Genomic DNA, 17,014 nt, shown 5'->3' on the forward strand with positions numbered 1-17,014 from the left:
AGTGACAACAGGCTTAGTCCATTTGGCCGGAACCCATAGGGGACCTGTCGGAGTGGACACACATAAGTAACCTCTTCCCCAGTACAAGGTTTTTACAGGATTCTGCCAAAGTCCCGTCTTGGGGTCTTTGTAGCGCACCCAAGGCATGGGCGTCGGGGGTTGAGGATAGGTTCCAAGGTGATGGACTCTGCCTGATGCAGCAGGAGACAACGCTTCCGTGGGCGGGAGGTGAGATCAATAGTGAGTAAGGTCAGAGATCCAGTAGAGCCAGGACTTGGCTGACACCTAGGTGCATCACAAACAGGCGGAATGCTTGAAGCCAGATGTGGTAATGGTACTAGTTGTGCTAACTTTTGTCCTGCCGGGATCTTAACGGGAGGATAATCGGTATGTGCTAAAATAAAAATTTCTTTAGCGGAGTTAGCATCAACAAGACCAGTCTCTACTAGGAGTCCCATTGTAATTGCAGATGAACGACCTACAATAAGTCCTCCCATAGCTTGGCTATTAATGTACACAGGTCTGATGACACCAGTGGGAATGCGATGGATTTCTGATGTTAGCAACTCGGTATCTACTGAGGCTGCCAGGTCCAGGCCGAGACTTCCGCTTGTCGCTGGGCGGGGACAGGTAGAGGTGCTGGAGCGGTTACTTGTGTCGTCGCGCGGCCGCTGTTCGCGCTGGGTCGCTAAATTCTTGCAGCTGTACATTCGCGACGAATATGACCGAGTGTCCCACAGCGATAACACTTCATGCGGCCACCTGGAGCTGGGCGGGGACGTGCTGCTGCCGCTTGGAGAGGAGCAAGGGCTGCCATAACCTGATTTTGAGAGCTAATAGCCTGTTCTTTAAGCCCTTCACCTAACTTTTCTAAAGCCTGTGCTAAGAACAGCTGAGAGCCAGTGGGCATGGTAGCAGCCTTTTCTAGGAGCTGCTGGACAGTCCAATCCCCTGGGGTGGAAGTAATGAGGGCACGGGTGGCTTGGTTACCATTTTGTAGGAGACATTGTTTTAATAATGGGTCGTGCATGTGCTCTTGCACCCCAGCTTTTGAAATGGCTTCCATAACTTTGTCAACAAAAGAGCCTAAAGATTCCTCTCTGCCTTGCTTAATGTTCATATACATAGGGATCCCACCCGGGGCTCGGACTTTATCCATAGCTTTCTTAGCAACTGCTATAGCTTCCCGCAATTTAGCAGGGCCTAGTGCAGCCTGAGCCTCAACCCTCATATGTTGACCCTGTCCTAGTAGTTCATCTACAGTGATATCTGCTAACGGATCTCCCTGGGGTCTAGCGAGATCTGCACTAACAGCTGCCTCCTCCCTCCAGCGAGCCTCAAAAAGCAGTCGCTGATGCGGGGTATACATGAGCTTAGTAATGCCTTTAATGTCAGCAGGAAGAAGGGTAAAAGCGTTAAAAATATAATCAAGCATCTGTTTAACTGGTTCACTGGTGACACCGTAATTCCCCACCGTTGCTCGTAGCTGAGCTAACAGCTTCCAGTCGAGGTTAGTAACTTGCGCAATATTGCCTCCCTGTGGATTAGGAACAAACAGAACAGGGAAAGCCAAGCTTTCCTGGGCAGCCGCTAGCATCTCTGCATCGCCTTTATGCAAACCGTCACGAGCGAGAGCTGCCCACAGCTCTCTATGACCCTTGGCCATGGCCTCCGCGAGGTCAGAATCCGCCCCAGGGACAGGCTCATGGCTTAGGAAAGGGTTTTGCGAACGAGAGCGATCCGGAGGAACAGACGGCTGCGGCGGCGGCGGCTGCTGCGGCTGCCGCGGCTGCTGCGAGGGGGACGGGGGCGGGGACTGCAGGGGAGGATCAGGGGGCGCAGAGGGTGAGTGTGAAGCCGGGCCGGAGGCAAATGCCTCAGGCGGAACCTCGACTGTAGCAAAGGTGGGGGGGTTAGGGGCAGCGGAGTAAAGGGAAGCAGCAGAATCATAATTACGGTTTTTATCATGGACTGCCTTAATTTTTTTCTGCTGCCCTTTACTCTGCTTGTACCATTAAAAGTTCATTATAAACAACTCTCTATAGTTTAGCTATCTTTTTAGCTGGCTTATCGTCATCTAAGACAAGATCCCAGAGTTTGTCACTATACGCGCGCCACTGACTTAATTCATGAATGGAGTGGGGGTCAGCGAAAAAACCGTAAGAGCGCGCATGCGTTAAAAGAGCGGGGAGGTCTTTATCAAGATCAATCCCTTTAAAATTACGCTTAAGCAAAAAAGCCTTGAAAAGTTCCTGTGCTGCTTGCCTTTCCATACTTACGACGGTACCGTTGCTAGCCCCTCCAGGCTTCGGCAGCACGTATCGGCGAGCCCGCCTGTGCGGTCGCTCGGGCGCGGAGGAAATCGCTGCAGTATACGAGACCTCTTTCGCCGTCCGTCTAGCTGCGGGACCCGACCCCAACGCAACTCCCCCGTCGCATAAGGCTAGGGCAACTTCTCCTGTTCGGGCGCCAGATGTTGGGTGGAGTCGCGGGAGACAAGCACTCAAGGCATGATGTTCAGCAAGTCTCGATTTATTTTTCAAAACTACACTTACTTATAGTACCTTTAATTAGCTCATACATATTACAAAAGTTGAGCTCCTCATTGGTGGGAGCTATTCCGTGGGATCTGCAAACACGGTGGTCTTATCTTTCTCTTCCATATGGTTTCTGTCTTCTTTCTTATCTGAATGCACACTGTTATTTATGCAACCTCTTGCTCAAGGACTCAGTGTCTGCATCTTTTCTAAGCCTCCTGTGTTATCATGACCTTTGCTCTTTAGCCATTCTTCAGAAAGACTCTCAACACATATGGGAGAAAATTCCTTTAACAGGAAAAAAACTAAGACTAAACTAAAACCCCAACAAAGAGATAGGGGCCAGGGTAGGTTAGCTTCTTGCCCTAGTCTCACAATTTGCTGTTTAATCAAACGATTCATTTTCTCTACTTGACCACTCGACTGGGGGTGGTATGGAGTGTGGAGTTCCCAATCTATGCCCAAATGACGGCTAGTTTGTTGTACCACCCTTGAAATAAAATGTGGTCCCCTATCTGAGGACATTGTGGCTGGAACTCCAAAGCACGGTATTATTTCTTGTAGTAACACTTTGGTTACTTCTTGAGCTTTAGCGGTTCTAGTAGGAAAAGCTTCCAGCCATCCTGAAAAAGTATCTATTAACACTAGCAAATATCGATACCCCCTTTTCTTGGAAGTTCCGTAAAATCAATTTGCCACTGCTGTCCAGGCCCATGGCCCCTTCCAATTTGACCCATTTTTTGTCTGGGGGTATTTTTGGGATTAGTCTGGAGGCAAAGGTTACACTGTCGGGTTACCTGCACAACGGTTTCATAAAAATTTCTAGTGATAACTTTCCCAATTAAGTAGTTATATAAGGCATTTGTTCCCCAATGCGTTTTCTGGTGCTCCTCTCTTACTAGTGACCATAGCAAATGGGAGGGAATAACCAATTTTCCTTCTGTGGTGATAGCCCATCCCTCTTGGTTAAATGTTCCCCCTTCATCTTTAATCAATTTCTTGTCCTTTTTGTTATATGTTGGCTTACCCTCTAGGGAAAGTTGTCCATCTGGGATCAAGGCTCCAGTTGTTGTTATCTCACCTTTTGCCTCTCTGTCTGCCAGTTAATTTCCTTCTTCCAATTCTGAGCTCACCTTTTGATGCGCCTTTATGTGCATGATTGCTACCTTCTCAGGTAGCTGGACTCCTTCCAACAATCACATTATTTCTTGTGCATGTTTGATGTTCTTTCCTTGCGAATTTAACAGTCTTCTTTCTTTCCAAATGGCCCCGTGTGTGTGTGTACAACCCTAAATGCATACCTTGAGTCTGTATAAATGTTTCTTTTCTTTCTTTTTGCTATCTCTAAGGAACAGGTTAGGGCGATTATTTCAGCTTTTTGTGCAGAGGTGTTTGTTGGCAGGGGTCCAGATTCTATTACCTCTCGGCAGGTGGTAACTGCATACCCAGCATGTCGTTTTCCACTGATGACATAACTGCTCCCATCAGTAAACCAGATCTCTGCATCGTCTAAAGGGGTATCCTTCAGGTCTGGGCAGCTGGAGTAGGTGACTTCAATAGTCTCCAGGCAATCATGGCATACCGGTTCCCCTTGATTTCCACTGAGAAAGGAAGCTGGGTTGACAATGTTAGTTACCACTATTTCTACATCATCTTGTTCTACCATGATGGCTTGATATTTCAGGAACCTTTGTGGGGAGAGACAGTGCCCACCTTTCACTTCCGGCATCACGGACACCGTGTGGGATACCAGCACAGTCATTTTCTGACCCAAGGTGAATTTGCGTGCTTCTTGGATGTTTAGCATGACTGCTGCAACAGCTCTGAGGCACCCAGGCCATCCTTTGGCTGCTGCATCTAGCTGCTTGGAGAAATAAGCAACTGCCAATCGGTATGGGCCTAGGTCCTGTGCTAGTATTCCCAAGGCAATCCCTTGTTTCTCATGGGAAAATAGAAAGAATGGCTTACTCATGTTTGGAAGTCCTAGAGCTGGAGCTGACATGAGGGCATTCTTTAGCTGATTGAAGGCCCACGTAGCCTCCTTTGTCCACTGGAGATCTCTGCTTTCTTTTGTAATGAGCTCGTATAGCGGTTTCATGAGCAGCCCGTAATTCTAAATCCATAATCTGCACGATCCTGTCATCCCCAGAAAAGTCCGTAACTCTTTCACTGTCTAGGGTTTCGGGGTTTGGCATATCGCTTCTTTGCGATCTCGCCCCAAAGTTCGCTGCCCAGCACTGACTTCATAGCCCAGGTAGATCACTTTTTGTTTCACCACCTGAGCCTTTTTCTTAGATACCCTGTACCCTTGGAGCCCCAGAAAGTTTAAGAGGCTTACCATCCAGGCTACGCAGGCTTCCTCTGTTCGGGTGGCTATTAAAAGGTCATCCACGTTCTGCAATAGCTTCCCTTCTCCTGGTGGGGCTTCCCAGGACTCTACATCTTTTGCAAGTTGTTCTCCAAACAGGGCGGGACTGTTCTTAAATCCCTGAGGCAACACCGTCCATGTGAGCTGAGTTTTGGTCCCACTCTTAGGGCTTTCCCATTTGAATGCAAAAATTTTCTGGCTGGCTTCATGGAGAGGGAGGCAAAAGAAGGCATCCTTTAGATCTAAAACAGTTAACCAAGTTAGCTCTGGTGTTAAGCATTTTAACAGAGTGTAAGGATTCACTACTGCAGGATAGAGATCCTCAGTTATCTTGTTAACAGCCCGTAAATCCTGTACTACCCGGTATGACCCATCAGGTTTACGGACAGGCAAGATAGGAGTGTTAAAATCAGACTGGCACTCTTTTAACAGTCCTAACTGTAAGAATTTTTCAATTATTGGGCTAATTCCTTCTCTGTCTTCCTTTTTGAGGGGGTATTGTTTAATTCTAACTGGTTGTTTTCCCTCTTTGAGTTTGATCTGTATTGGGGTTGCATTTTTGGCTCTCCCAGGTACATCTGTGGCCCAGACTCCTTGGAACACTTGACTCATTATCTCTTCTCTAATTTCCTCTGCAGAGCCTTTAGTTGTTAGTATTAGGCTTAGTATTTCCACATACTGTTGATCATTTACCTCCAGAATAATTTCCCCATTCTTAAAAGTAATGTTTGCTTGTAATTGTTCCAATAGATCTCTTCCTAAAAGTGCTTTTGGTGAATTGGGTAAATATAAAAAATTTGTAATACCCCATTGTTTCCCAAATTTATATTTCAATGGCTTGCAAAAATATGCTTTCTCAGATTGACCAATTGCTCCTTGTTCCACAATGTAGTCATCCCCCACAGGCATTACAGCTTTATTTAAAACCGAATATGCTGCCTCCCTGCATCAACCAAAAATTCTATTTCTTTTTCCTTTTCCCCTAGCTTCATTATAACCAGTGGATCTGCTAGGGTAGAATCCCCCGGTTCTCTTCAATCTTCTTTCATGTGTGCAACCACCCTCCCTCTTTTTCGGTCTCCTCTGTTCTGGCGGTCTTCTTGTCGTCTTTCTGGGTACTGGTTCTTCCAATGACTGAATCTCCTGCAAATCACGCATTGGTCTTTACCTAGCCGGGGTGGGCCCTGTCTGGGACGTCCTTGTCTGGGGGGTCCCTGTCTAGGTTTTTCCCTATTTCCTTCCCTTATTACTGCCACTAATTTCTTCATCCCTTGCTTGTAACTTTCTTCTTGATTACTGAATACCCTCCAAGCTGCATCTAATAAAGTTTCCAGGTTCCTCCCCTCTGGCCCCTGAAGTTTTTGCAATTTACATCTGATATCTCCTATGGATTGTCCTAGAAACAATGATACTAGCTGTTGTACCCCTACCTCGGTCTCAGGATCCAGCGATGTATTGCGGTGCATTGCATCCCTCAGACGATCCAGGAATTCGGATGGTGACTCGGAAGGACCCTGTTTCACTGCTGTAGTAGTTTGGTCTAAAATACTCATTACTGTTTACCTTCTGTGAGATAAGAATTAGGAGAAATGCAAAGCAGGCAAAAAACTTGAAAGAATATAAAGAAGTTAATTAACAGACCTAAAAGGAGAAAAAAAAAATCATACCACACCTTCAGAACTCTTCTCCTCCCCCCACCTTCCTCCCTTCTCCCACTGACAATGTAAAAAGACAACCCTTAAGATGTTCAGTCTGTTTACCACTTCCATAATAACCTTGTTCAGTCCATTTAGGAAGAGGAATCTCTCTTGCCCATGCTATGAACACATTATCACAACGAGACAGCCGCCCACTTCCAAATAACTTTGTTCAGTCCATTTAGGAAGAGGAGTCTCTCTGCTCACATGCGAGTCCCTTACCCCAACTTGCAGCTTATCCCACAACTGCTTTTTTGAGGGTCCACTCTTGAAGGTTTTTGGGGTACAATTTTAAGGTTGAGCCGTTCAGAAACAAAAGTTCTCTTCACCCATCTCTGGGAGCATTTTATCTCTAAGAATAGAGGCCCTCCCCTTCCCTGGGAGGAAAAGGGTCCTCATCATCTTAATCTCTAGGACCATCTCTGGGAGTATTTCTAGGAACTGAGGTTTTCTCCTTTCCCATTTGGAGCAAAAGTCCTCATCACTTCCATCTCTCCCTGTCCAAACTTCTCATGAAATTACAGCTGCGTCAGCATCTGCCTATCTCAACGCAGGTGCTTTTGCTTAAAAGTTGAACTGAACACTCCACCCCCCGTATCTTCATGAGATTACAACGGGATACTCTGATATATAGCTTCACAACAGAATTTCAGCTTTAAGCATCTCCTCTTTCTCTTCCCCTCAGGTTTTCAGCTTTTCACAGCACTAAAAGGGTTAATCTCACCTAGGCCTTGCAGCTGGAATGTGGCTTATCGAAGGGGGGGGGGGGTGGTGGAAGCTGAGCCGCTCCGGCTGCCCACGGCAAGGCAGTGGGGGGGGGGGGGGTCCGCAGGTGGAACAGGGCCCAATGGCTCCAGGATGGCCGTGGCCTGGCCTGGCCCGAGCAGGGCCTGGGCCGGGCCCACTGACCTCCACACGGGCCCCGCAGCCACCTGTCCCAGCACCGGAAATGAGACAGAGAGGCTCTGCCTCGAAGTTTCCTATTCTTAAGTGTGCATCACAGAGGCGGTCACAACTCTAAGTGGCTTAAAGAATTGTCCATATTCAAACTGGCCAGCTTATAGGTTCTGTCATGTCATAGAGGAAGCTGTAAGAAGAACATCACTTCTGAGACTCAGCTTGCTAACCTATGACAATTGCATACAAAGCTGACCAGTTTAGGGGTTTGGGAATGGCCCTTTCCACCCCTTTTGCTATCCATTCTTGATAACTTTTTAATTTCTCTAATTTGGCTATTCTATTCGGACTCCAGTGTGGTTCCTGGAGTGGGAAGTAATCTTTTACATCTAATTGTTGCATTTTGTAATAATCATCTGACAAATCTCTTGCTGTTTTCAAAACTAACTGCTTCTCCGTGTCTGTTAGTCCACCCAATAGTAATTGTATATCATCCCAATCTGGATTATGCTGTTTTATTATGAGTCGCAAGCATTCAGCGGTACCTGCTGAATCACTTTGGTAATTTTTGGCAACTTTATACCACGCATCCAGGTCAGTGGTAGAGAAAGGTACTCTAACCAACATTGTATTACCATCAGGTGCCACTGCCTCTCGCAGGGGCGCCATCAATACCTGCTTCCTGGTTTGGGATGAGACAGGACTGCCCGGGGGAGAGGGGGTTGGCGTTGGTGTTCCTTCCGAGTCCGCATCCTCTTCCCGTCTCCTAAGGGGAGGCTTGAGCAAATCGGTTAGTTCATCATCGTCTTGTCCCTGAGCCGCTGCCTGATAGACTTTGTCTGACCTTGCACATCTCTGACCTATACTGCACAATGAACTACACCACTTAATTCTTCCTCGGCCTTTTTTATTTTTTTTTCCAAGAGCTAACATCGTAGGATCACTGGGGGGTTTAATTCCACAATCTCACTGCCATTCAGGGTGATTTCAGAGAGAGAAAAATGCGCCCACGTAGGAAACTTCTTCCCACTTGCCTTCCCGTCTCAAAAACAGCATTAACTGTAGCAACGTATTATCATCTAAAGTTCCATTAGATGGCCACTTTGCTCCATCTTCTAATTTATACAGTTGCCACCATTGAGTGCAATATTTTACAAGAGTTCTTTTATTTTCTGTGCCTCCAGCTCCTACTATCTCTTTTCAATGTGCCAAAACACAGCCAAGCGGGCTCGCTCTAGAGATTTCCTTACTCTGTCCAGTTCCCATCCTGTTCAGAGTTCGAGTTCACTCAAATACTATGCCACCCACTCCAGGTCACCCGTATAGTGTATGAGCCACTCTCTACAAATTCTCTTATGCTTTCTGCCAAGCCTGCTTCGCTGCCACTTAAAATCTTCTTCAAAAGCCTTTACTACCTCCTCCCAATCCTTTTCTAGCACACTACTAGTTTCAGAAACGTGATGCTCTTTGCCACACAAAAGTTTTAAAACAAAATGTTCCTTGCTTTCCCAGCACTCCGGGCACAGATCTCTGTCTGCTAAATAAATAGAATCGCAATGTCTCCAACTTCTACAAAATCCGCACTGAGGTAAAACCCACAGCTGGTGTGGGGCTGGAGTCTTCTCATGCCCACACACAAAGCAAGGAATCCCTTCTATCATTCGTGCAGATAGGACAAATGAACGGAAAGAGTCGGGGGCTATACTCTTACCATGTAACTGTTGAGGGATAGAGGGGGGCAATGATCTCCCTCCCTGCTTAGCCACTGTTGTTTCTATCTCCTTCTCCTCATTTTATCTCGCTTCCACCCAAACCTTTCCTCACACTCTCTCACAGTTCTTTCCCACTTTTCTTCCCGAACCTCCCAAATCTCAGGTACCAAATGCAACTTCCTGCACACAAACGTTAAAATCTCAGGCTCAAAATCAACTTCACCAGAGTGCCTCTGATAACACTGAGAGCATAAGCCCTGCTGCCTGGCAGAAGAGCAGTACCACCTCTTCTTACAAATTTTACACTGTATTAGTACCCACGCAACATGCCACCCTCTCGCTGAACGAAAAATTCTAATGCATCCACAAAAACAAGTTATTCCATGCATTCTTCCAAAACCTTAATCTTCTGCCGCTGGTTGTTCCCAATCTAAAGCTACTAATCTTCCTGCAGAGGTTCTATATATTCCCTCTAAAGGAACTCATTTGCCTCTTCTCTCTATCCAATGTTCTATCAGATTTACAAATTCCCAAGAATCAAGACCAAACCACTGAGGGGGAGGGGTTCTTCTAACCTCTCGCCTAGCCACAATTCTAATTCTATTAGCACAAAAATCAATAATCTAGCATCGCTCCAAATGAATGCTTCAATACAACATACTCAAACAATACACAGCAGCATACACATCTCCGATCTACAAATAGGCGAGCTAATATACAGCCAAAAACAACCAATATCCACACAGACATATAAGCAACCCAACAACACTCAAACCAGCTACTAGTAGCCAAAATATTCATAACACTCACTTTTAATAACTTCAGAGTCCCACTTATTCATTTTCCCCAATACAATCATCAACAAGTTCTGGTGGAAACCGCCCCCCGGAATCACCTGATCTGCTCTCAGGATTGCTAGCAGACGTTCTATCGGTCGGTTACTCCCCCTTGCCGGCTTCCGCAGTTGGTTGCTTGCAAGCTCCACCTTTACCCACACAGGGACTATGCTGTGCGCCAGATGTCTCTACGCAGCTTACCAGCAGCCCTGGCCATGCGTACACCTTACAGGCACCCTAAATTCAGAACATACTGGTTATCCGCAGTCCCAGCAGGTTGCTGTCTGCCCCCGCAGTGAGCGAGCTGAGAGGTGGAGTTCCTCTAGGAAAGCCCTAGGGCACGCCTAGGACGTCTACTCCTCAGCCGATCCTGCAGCTGGACAGAGTTCCTCCTGGTGGCTCACCAAAATGATATGCCGAAAAGACTCCACTACTAGAATAAGTAGTAAAGTAGGTATGTTTATTCCAGCGCTGGGATGCATGGGGGATAATTCCTCCAAAGTCATGCGTGCTGACAGCTGCATTCAGTTTGGTATATATCAGGTTACAAGCTCCATATTCATTAACTTTTCCAATATGCCTATACATATTCATTACCTAGCCCTGCCTAGCCTCGCCTCGTATTACAATGAGCTCAAAAGTTATTTACATCTGCGTTGCGCTTGCGCAGTGTCTTCTGGTGGTCGTGGGCAGGGGTCTCCGGGATGAAGTAAGAGTCCTCCTCAGATGAAGTAAAGAGTCTTCTTCATTCTGAACTTTTCACCTTGCTTCCCTGCGCATGCTCTTTATGCCCCTGGCCCAAGTCCAAACTTCAAGGCTGGTTTAAGTTAGTTTTAGGTTCAAAAACAGGATCTTTGGTCAAGATTCCTTCCCTTTATCAATAGTCTTATATCTTCTCATTCTGCTTTGGTAAGCACAATAAGTGTTGAGCAAGCTGTATGCATTGTTTTTAACAAACAGCTTCTTGCAAATCATTTAACGTCTGCTTCCCCCTCCTCCCCCTGATTCAGTTGGAAGTAACATCAGCCCTTCTATTTGTAGCAGGGCATCTTGCCACCACACATGAGTTTATCTGTTGCTTGTTCACTGGTGAAATAACTCAAACAGGACAAGCTGTCTTGTAGTGAGTTATTTTGGCGCCATAGGATTAACACTCCCAGATGACAGTAAACATCTTGCTGTGGAAGTGAGATCTGGAAAAATAAGCTGGATTTCTGACTGACAGACACCTCACTTTGCAAACTATAAAAGCCACACCAAACTTTCACAAAGCAGAAATCTTCTGCACATTCCCTGGAAATGTGTGGAGTTTCTTCCCAAAGCAGGGATGCCTGCTCTGTGGTTACTCCTCTGGAGGTTGAGTGAAAGGACTCTGTGTACACTCTCATCATTTCGGTGGTAAGTTACATTTGACTCCTAATCAATACTATTTCTTTTGCTAGCTTTACTATAGGTATCTTGATATTGTGCACTGTTTTATGTAATCTACTAGTAGTTCTTTTAGTTTTATACTGTGCAGTAAGTAACTCTGATTAGGGCCTTTTGTCTATTATCTCCCATCTGTTCAATAAATAACTCATAAACAGACCTGATCTGCCGTCCTTAGAACTTGCATGTCAGAGTGATTTCTTAAATTTAAGCTGTTGCCAAAAATCTGAGGCTAGGGCAGGGCTTGTCTGAAGTTCCCACTCATTCTGTGACACTATTCTGCCTGGGGACTTGCTCACTGGAAACTGGAACAACATCTATCCTTGAAGAATTTCCTGCAGTGATTATTCTTCCTCTCAACTCATGTATTTGTGATGCCAGGCCAGAGGTGGGTTTTCCACCTGACTTCTTCATGTCCTCTCTGTGGTCATGCAGGTAAAAGCACCAGTAACCTTGTGGTGTGTCCTCTCTCTCTCTCAAGCGGAGGAGTGCTGTGAGAGATTAGAAAGATTGATGTCTTGAGACATTTTGGGGTGCATGTGTGTGAGGGAAGGGGCAAGTTGGGCCTTGCTGTGGTGAGGCGGTGCACTACCCTGCACCCCCCACTCCTAGAGCCTGTATCCCAGCCCCACAGTGGCTGCCAATTACTGTCATCCTAGAGACAATGCTCCACACCTGCCCCTGGAATCCTTAACCCAGCTCCTGAGTGGCCAAATGACCAGCAGTCCCTCCTGGGGGAAAGGCTCAGGAAGGCCAAGGGGTATTTAAAGCTGAACATGAGGTGAGTACATGTCTTGATGCTACCTCTTCCTGGAATTTCTATCAGTTGAACACCACTGGAACCCAGGAGTTGGTAGCTATATGTGTCCTCTTCTATATCTTTTGTGTCTTTCTCTCTTTCTTCTTCTAATTTCCTCTTCTCAGAATTTTTGAGTAACTTAGAATTGAATTGACTCAGTTAAGGCTTTGAGAAGTATTTTATGTTGATTGAATGTTGCACTAAACCTTTTGCCAAAGTTCTCTGATTTTCTAAAGCTGCCAGTAGTATTTTTGTTGTTTTGACCTCTTGTTGCAGTGGGGATACTGCAACATGCATATATCAAACCAGGAGTCCCGTGGAAAGGAAATATATATGGACAGACAGATTCTTGATAGATGTTTCAGAGATGTTTATTTCCCCAGCTGCATGGCCGGGGCTCTGCCGAGGAACTGTCCCAGTCACCTGACCAAGGGTCCTTCTGCCCGCGCAGGGGAACACAAACCAACCAATGGGAACGAGGCTGAGCAGGGGCAGGGGAACCCCGTGTCTGTCCCCTCAGGGCCCCTCTCCCAGGGCTACATGGCAGGGGAGGAGACCCCAACAACCTCTTGAGAATATCTTGTTGGTATTACTCCTGTGCGTCTAACTCAGAGTACATTAACAACTTGTAAGCCTTTTTAAAAGCTTCGTTGAATGAGTTTTTGTTGGGTCTTACAGGCATTTGCTCCCAATAGCAGAGACTCTGGTCCATACTGGTGGGGCATGGGACATTTCCTCCTTAAATTTCTGGTAGCCCTCTTTAAATTTCTGTTGGTCCTCTTTAATTTCTTCTTTAAATTGCTGGAAATCCTTGGACAGTCTTTCCACAGATGAGATGCAGGCCTGTATTGAGATGGAGATAGTTTCTTCATATAGCTGGAGTCTGCTAAGAAAAGTGTCCACATTTTGTTCTCCTTCCTTCCATGACATCACTCTCAATTAGTTGGCATATGACACTGGCACACTCTGTAGGAATTTCCACCACATGGTTAGTGTACACTGGATGTCATCTGTATTTATATAGCATTGCTCATTATTTGAATCCCTATAGATTATCTCTAGTACAGCTAACCCTCTCAGGTACTCAATACTTTTCTCCATGGTGTTCCAGTTGTCTTGGTGCACTTGAAACCTAAGTGGTACGTAACAAAAGGTTAACCACAAGTAACATTGTAACAAGATGTGAAGGTAAAGCAAGCAAGATAGCAAAGCAAGTAACATGAGCCATCAAAAGCACGATAGCAAGTTTTAATGGAACTTGCAAACTGCAAAATTATCTAAAAACAAGTTAGGCTGAAAAACAAGAAGCACAGGCATGCGCTGAAGGTAGAGGTAAAAAGTTCAAATGTGAGGAAGACTACTGTTGTGGCCAGTGAGCCTGTGATCAAGGGACAAAGAGAGTCCTCTGGTGAGACAGTCCCTAGTACCAAAAGATCCTCCCCAGGTTAAGGTGAACAGAAAAGGCTTCTCCCAGGATGCCTTGTCCTGGTATGGTAATGTACCCCAGTTCTGCTTTCCTGGTTGGCTCGTTAGCCTCTCTGCCCTTGTTACCTTATATGTCCCATGCACTAGAAAGTTCTCCACTCCAGGTTCCCCCCATTGGCCCCTGCCCAATCGCCACTCCCCCAGAGTTTCCCTATTGGTTCCCTTACCCTAGTCCCGCCTGCATACCACCCCCGTGCCCTCAGATTATTGGTCCCTGATGCTCGCCCCACTTCCGTACTTAAACCTGGACCCTCCATTGTCTTTTGTCTTCATCCCTGGACTCCTTCACAGTGCAGCTACAACAAACCTTTGTCCGTGGAACTCTACACGGAGACCCTTCTCAGCTCTTTGCCATCGACTCATATTACTGGAGCTATCCGTTTGTTTGTGCATGCATGTGTGTGTGTGCTGGTCCTGCCAAGCGGCTTTGCTAAGGAGACACTTTTGGAAGGTCGCGGCATCACGCTCCGGCACTGCAAAGCCGCACGCGGAATCTGACAGACTACGGGAAGTCTTCATCAAAAGACCACCAGAAGATTGATGACCACTACAGAAGGAACTGACGCATGCACGGAAACAAAAAACTGTTGTAAAACCATGACACAGCTTTATGCAAATATGAGTATGTTAATGATATGTTGTAATTGTGACATTGCGTGGAAGGATTTTTAAAATGCAACTGATCAAAATCACTGTCTTGGGGTGACCTTATGATGTGTATCCCGTATCGCTGCCTATGCCCAGAAATTAATTTTTGTGCCTTTCTATGCCTCTAAACTGAGCCTGAGAGGGGGAAGGAAAAAACTGAGCAAAACTTTTTCAAAGCAGTTTGCAGCTTGTTCACGGTCACACACAGATAGCAATTTGTTTCCCAGCTGTGGCAGGGGAGAGAGGAAGCACCTGGCTTGCTGCTCCCAGGACAGTTTTTTGGCCAGTGGTTCAGCTTCTTTTTCTCCGGAGACTGAGAGTTGAATTTTTCCTTCCCTGGAATTTCAGATTTTCTCCCTTTTCTACTGGACTGCTTGATTGCTTTAACATCAGAGCACATTGGGAGGACTTTCCACCGGGCACAGAGGGCCTGGCCCTGGGCCAAGCCCCAGTTTCAAAGAGACCAAAGGGAGGACTCTAACACTTTCCCAGGTTTTTCCTCCACAGTGAAAGATTTTATTTTTTAGCATTATTTTCCTTTCCCGTGTGTTTGTTAAACAAATAGTTTTATCTCCTTCACATTCCTTCGAGGAAAATTTATTTTTCCCCGAACCTGGTGGGGGAGGGGTGGTTGTGCCTTCTCTCAGAGGATATATTTCTAAATTTGGCCAAACTGGAACAAATTTAGTGGCGCCCAACTGTGCAGCTCGAAGGAAAGTGAAAAACCTGTGCTAATTACATTTTGGTTTGAATTTACTTATTCTGTGTTGGGGTAAAGTAGTCACCATGCTGGTTGAGTTCATGATGTTTCTTTGGCTCGATGTACTCATGTCTTTCTGGTCCTTAGGCTTCATTGAGGTACTAGTGCTTTTTTGGTCCCTAGGGTTGTTTGCCTATCCACAACTTGCTCCGATCTTGTCCCTGATATGTAAATTTTACAGAGAAGGGAGAAGAATCAGGATTTCTATCTTGCTGTGCTCAGTGATAATGATTTATAAGAAGTTGACAGAGGTACAGGCAGCTGTTCAAAGTGTGTATGATATGTGGTTTCTCCATCCTAACCCCAGTCCTATCTTCAGTAGCCTGTTTTGGGAATTTATTAGTAATTGCACCCAGATTGTTAGAAGAGGAGGAGTCGGGGTTTCCCTTCCCTTTAAATTTGATAGGTTATCTTTTGAGAGTGTTCAGTTTCCCCTGGATGTTAAAGAGACCACCCTCCTGGTACTTAATCTGGTAATCTTCGTCTGTGGTTTGCCGCTTGTCTAGAATGAGAGCTCAGATTTCTAGGGTGACTGCTAAGACACCTGACCCAGAGGTGGAACATCCTGAGTGGTGTGGGGAATGGGAGGATATGGGCCAAATCCTGCAGAAATTCTCTGACCCAGTGGTTTGCAATTTTCCCCCTGAACAAGTTCAGAAACCAGCTGAGGTGGCAAAATATCTGAAAGAGAAATACAATGACAATTCTAATGAGAATAAGCTCCTTGCAATATTTTGGGCTTTGGCATATGCCTATCGCACACTGCAGCAGGTAATGGTGGAGGAGCAGGAAGATAAATCAGCAAAGCCTGCAGACACTCCTGCAGTCACTCAGACTGCAGCCAAACCAGACAGCAAGCCCAAACCAGATGGAGAGTCTAAGCCACTGACAGTGGCTCCTGTCACGAGGAAAAAACACACAACCAAAACTGATCATCCAGTGAAAGATGAGGGTAATGCAAGGGAAGGAACCTCGAAAGATGCAGGGGAAGGAACCTCAAAACCACCACATGACTCAGGCACAGAAACCATTACTGAGTCCATGTCCATAAAGGCCCTTCACGGCCTAAGAAAGGATTACACCCGACAGTCTGATGAATCCATAATAAGTTGGATGGTCCGTATTTGGGATGCGGCAGGTGATGATGTGATGCTGGACGGTGCTGAAGCGAGGCATTTGGGATCCCTGTCACGTGATCCAGTGATTGACCAAGCGATGAAAAGGGGGGCTGACTCTGCCAGTGTCTGGAGACGGGTTTTGACAGGCGATTGAAAGATATATGTGCAGAGATGATCTCTACATGCAGCAAACCCCGTGGAAGACCATAGAACAAGGGATCCAACACCTGAGAGAACTAGGGGTGGTAGAGGTTGTCTTCACAAATGACCCAGGATTGAGGAGTCCAGACTGGGCCAGAGTTATTCCATTCATGTGGCAGAAACTCATACAACTTGGGCCACAAGAATGTTCTTCTGCTTTAGCAATAATGAAACTGGACTACGCTGCGAATGAGACCATGCGGGATATGGCAGTGAAGCTCTGAGCATATGCAGACTCTGTGCATGGCCCAACACATGCAAGAATCGCAGCTGTGGAAACACATGTGCAGAGAATGGAAGATAAGGTGGAGAAGAGTCTCCAGGAGATTAAAGAGTGCCTTCTCTGTGGACGTTCCCCAGAGAGAAGGAACATCCCACGAAGTGAGCTGTGGAAATTTCTGTGTGACAGTGGGGAAGACACGAAGAGGTGGGGTGGACAACCCATCTTTTCTCTGGCAGCACGAGTGCGTGAATTGAAGGAGCGCAAGTCTCAGAAAGGAAGTTCTACCAAAAAGGAAGTAGCTCCAG

The 17,014-nt window shown here is 46.2% G+C and overlaps 1 long non-coding RNA gene across 1 annotated transcript in view; it reads left to right on the forward strand.

Moving 5' to 3' along the window:
* Positions 1 to 11,170: 11,170 nt before the first annotated feature.
* LOC309584661 overlaps positions 11,171 to 17,014 on the forward strand; it is a 42,050-nt gene continuing 36,206 nt past the window's right edge. The window contains exon 1 of the long non-coding RNA XR_014227261.1: positions 11,171 to 11,445. This is a non-coding gene — a long non-coding RNA (uncharacterized lncRNA). The remainder of the gene's footprint in view (positions 11,446 to 17,014) is intronic.

This window comes from Coloeus monedula (genome assembly GCF_965178545.1).
Source record: "Coloeus monedula genome assembly, chromosome: W".
In the NCBI taxonomy this organism is placed as follows: Eukaryota; Metazoa; Chordata; class Aves; order Passeriformes; family Corvidae; genus Coloeus; species Coloeus monedula.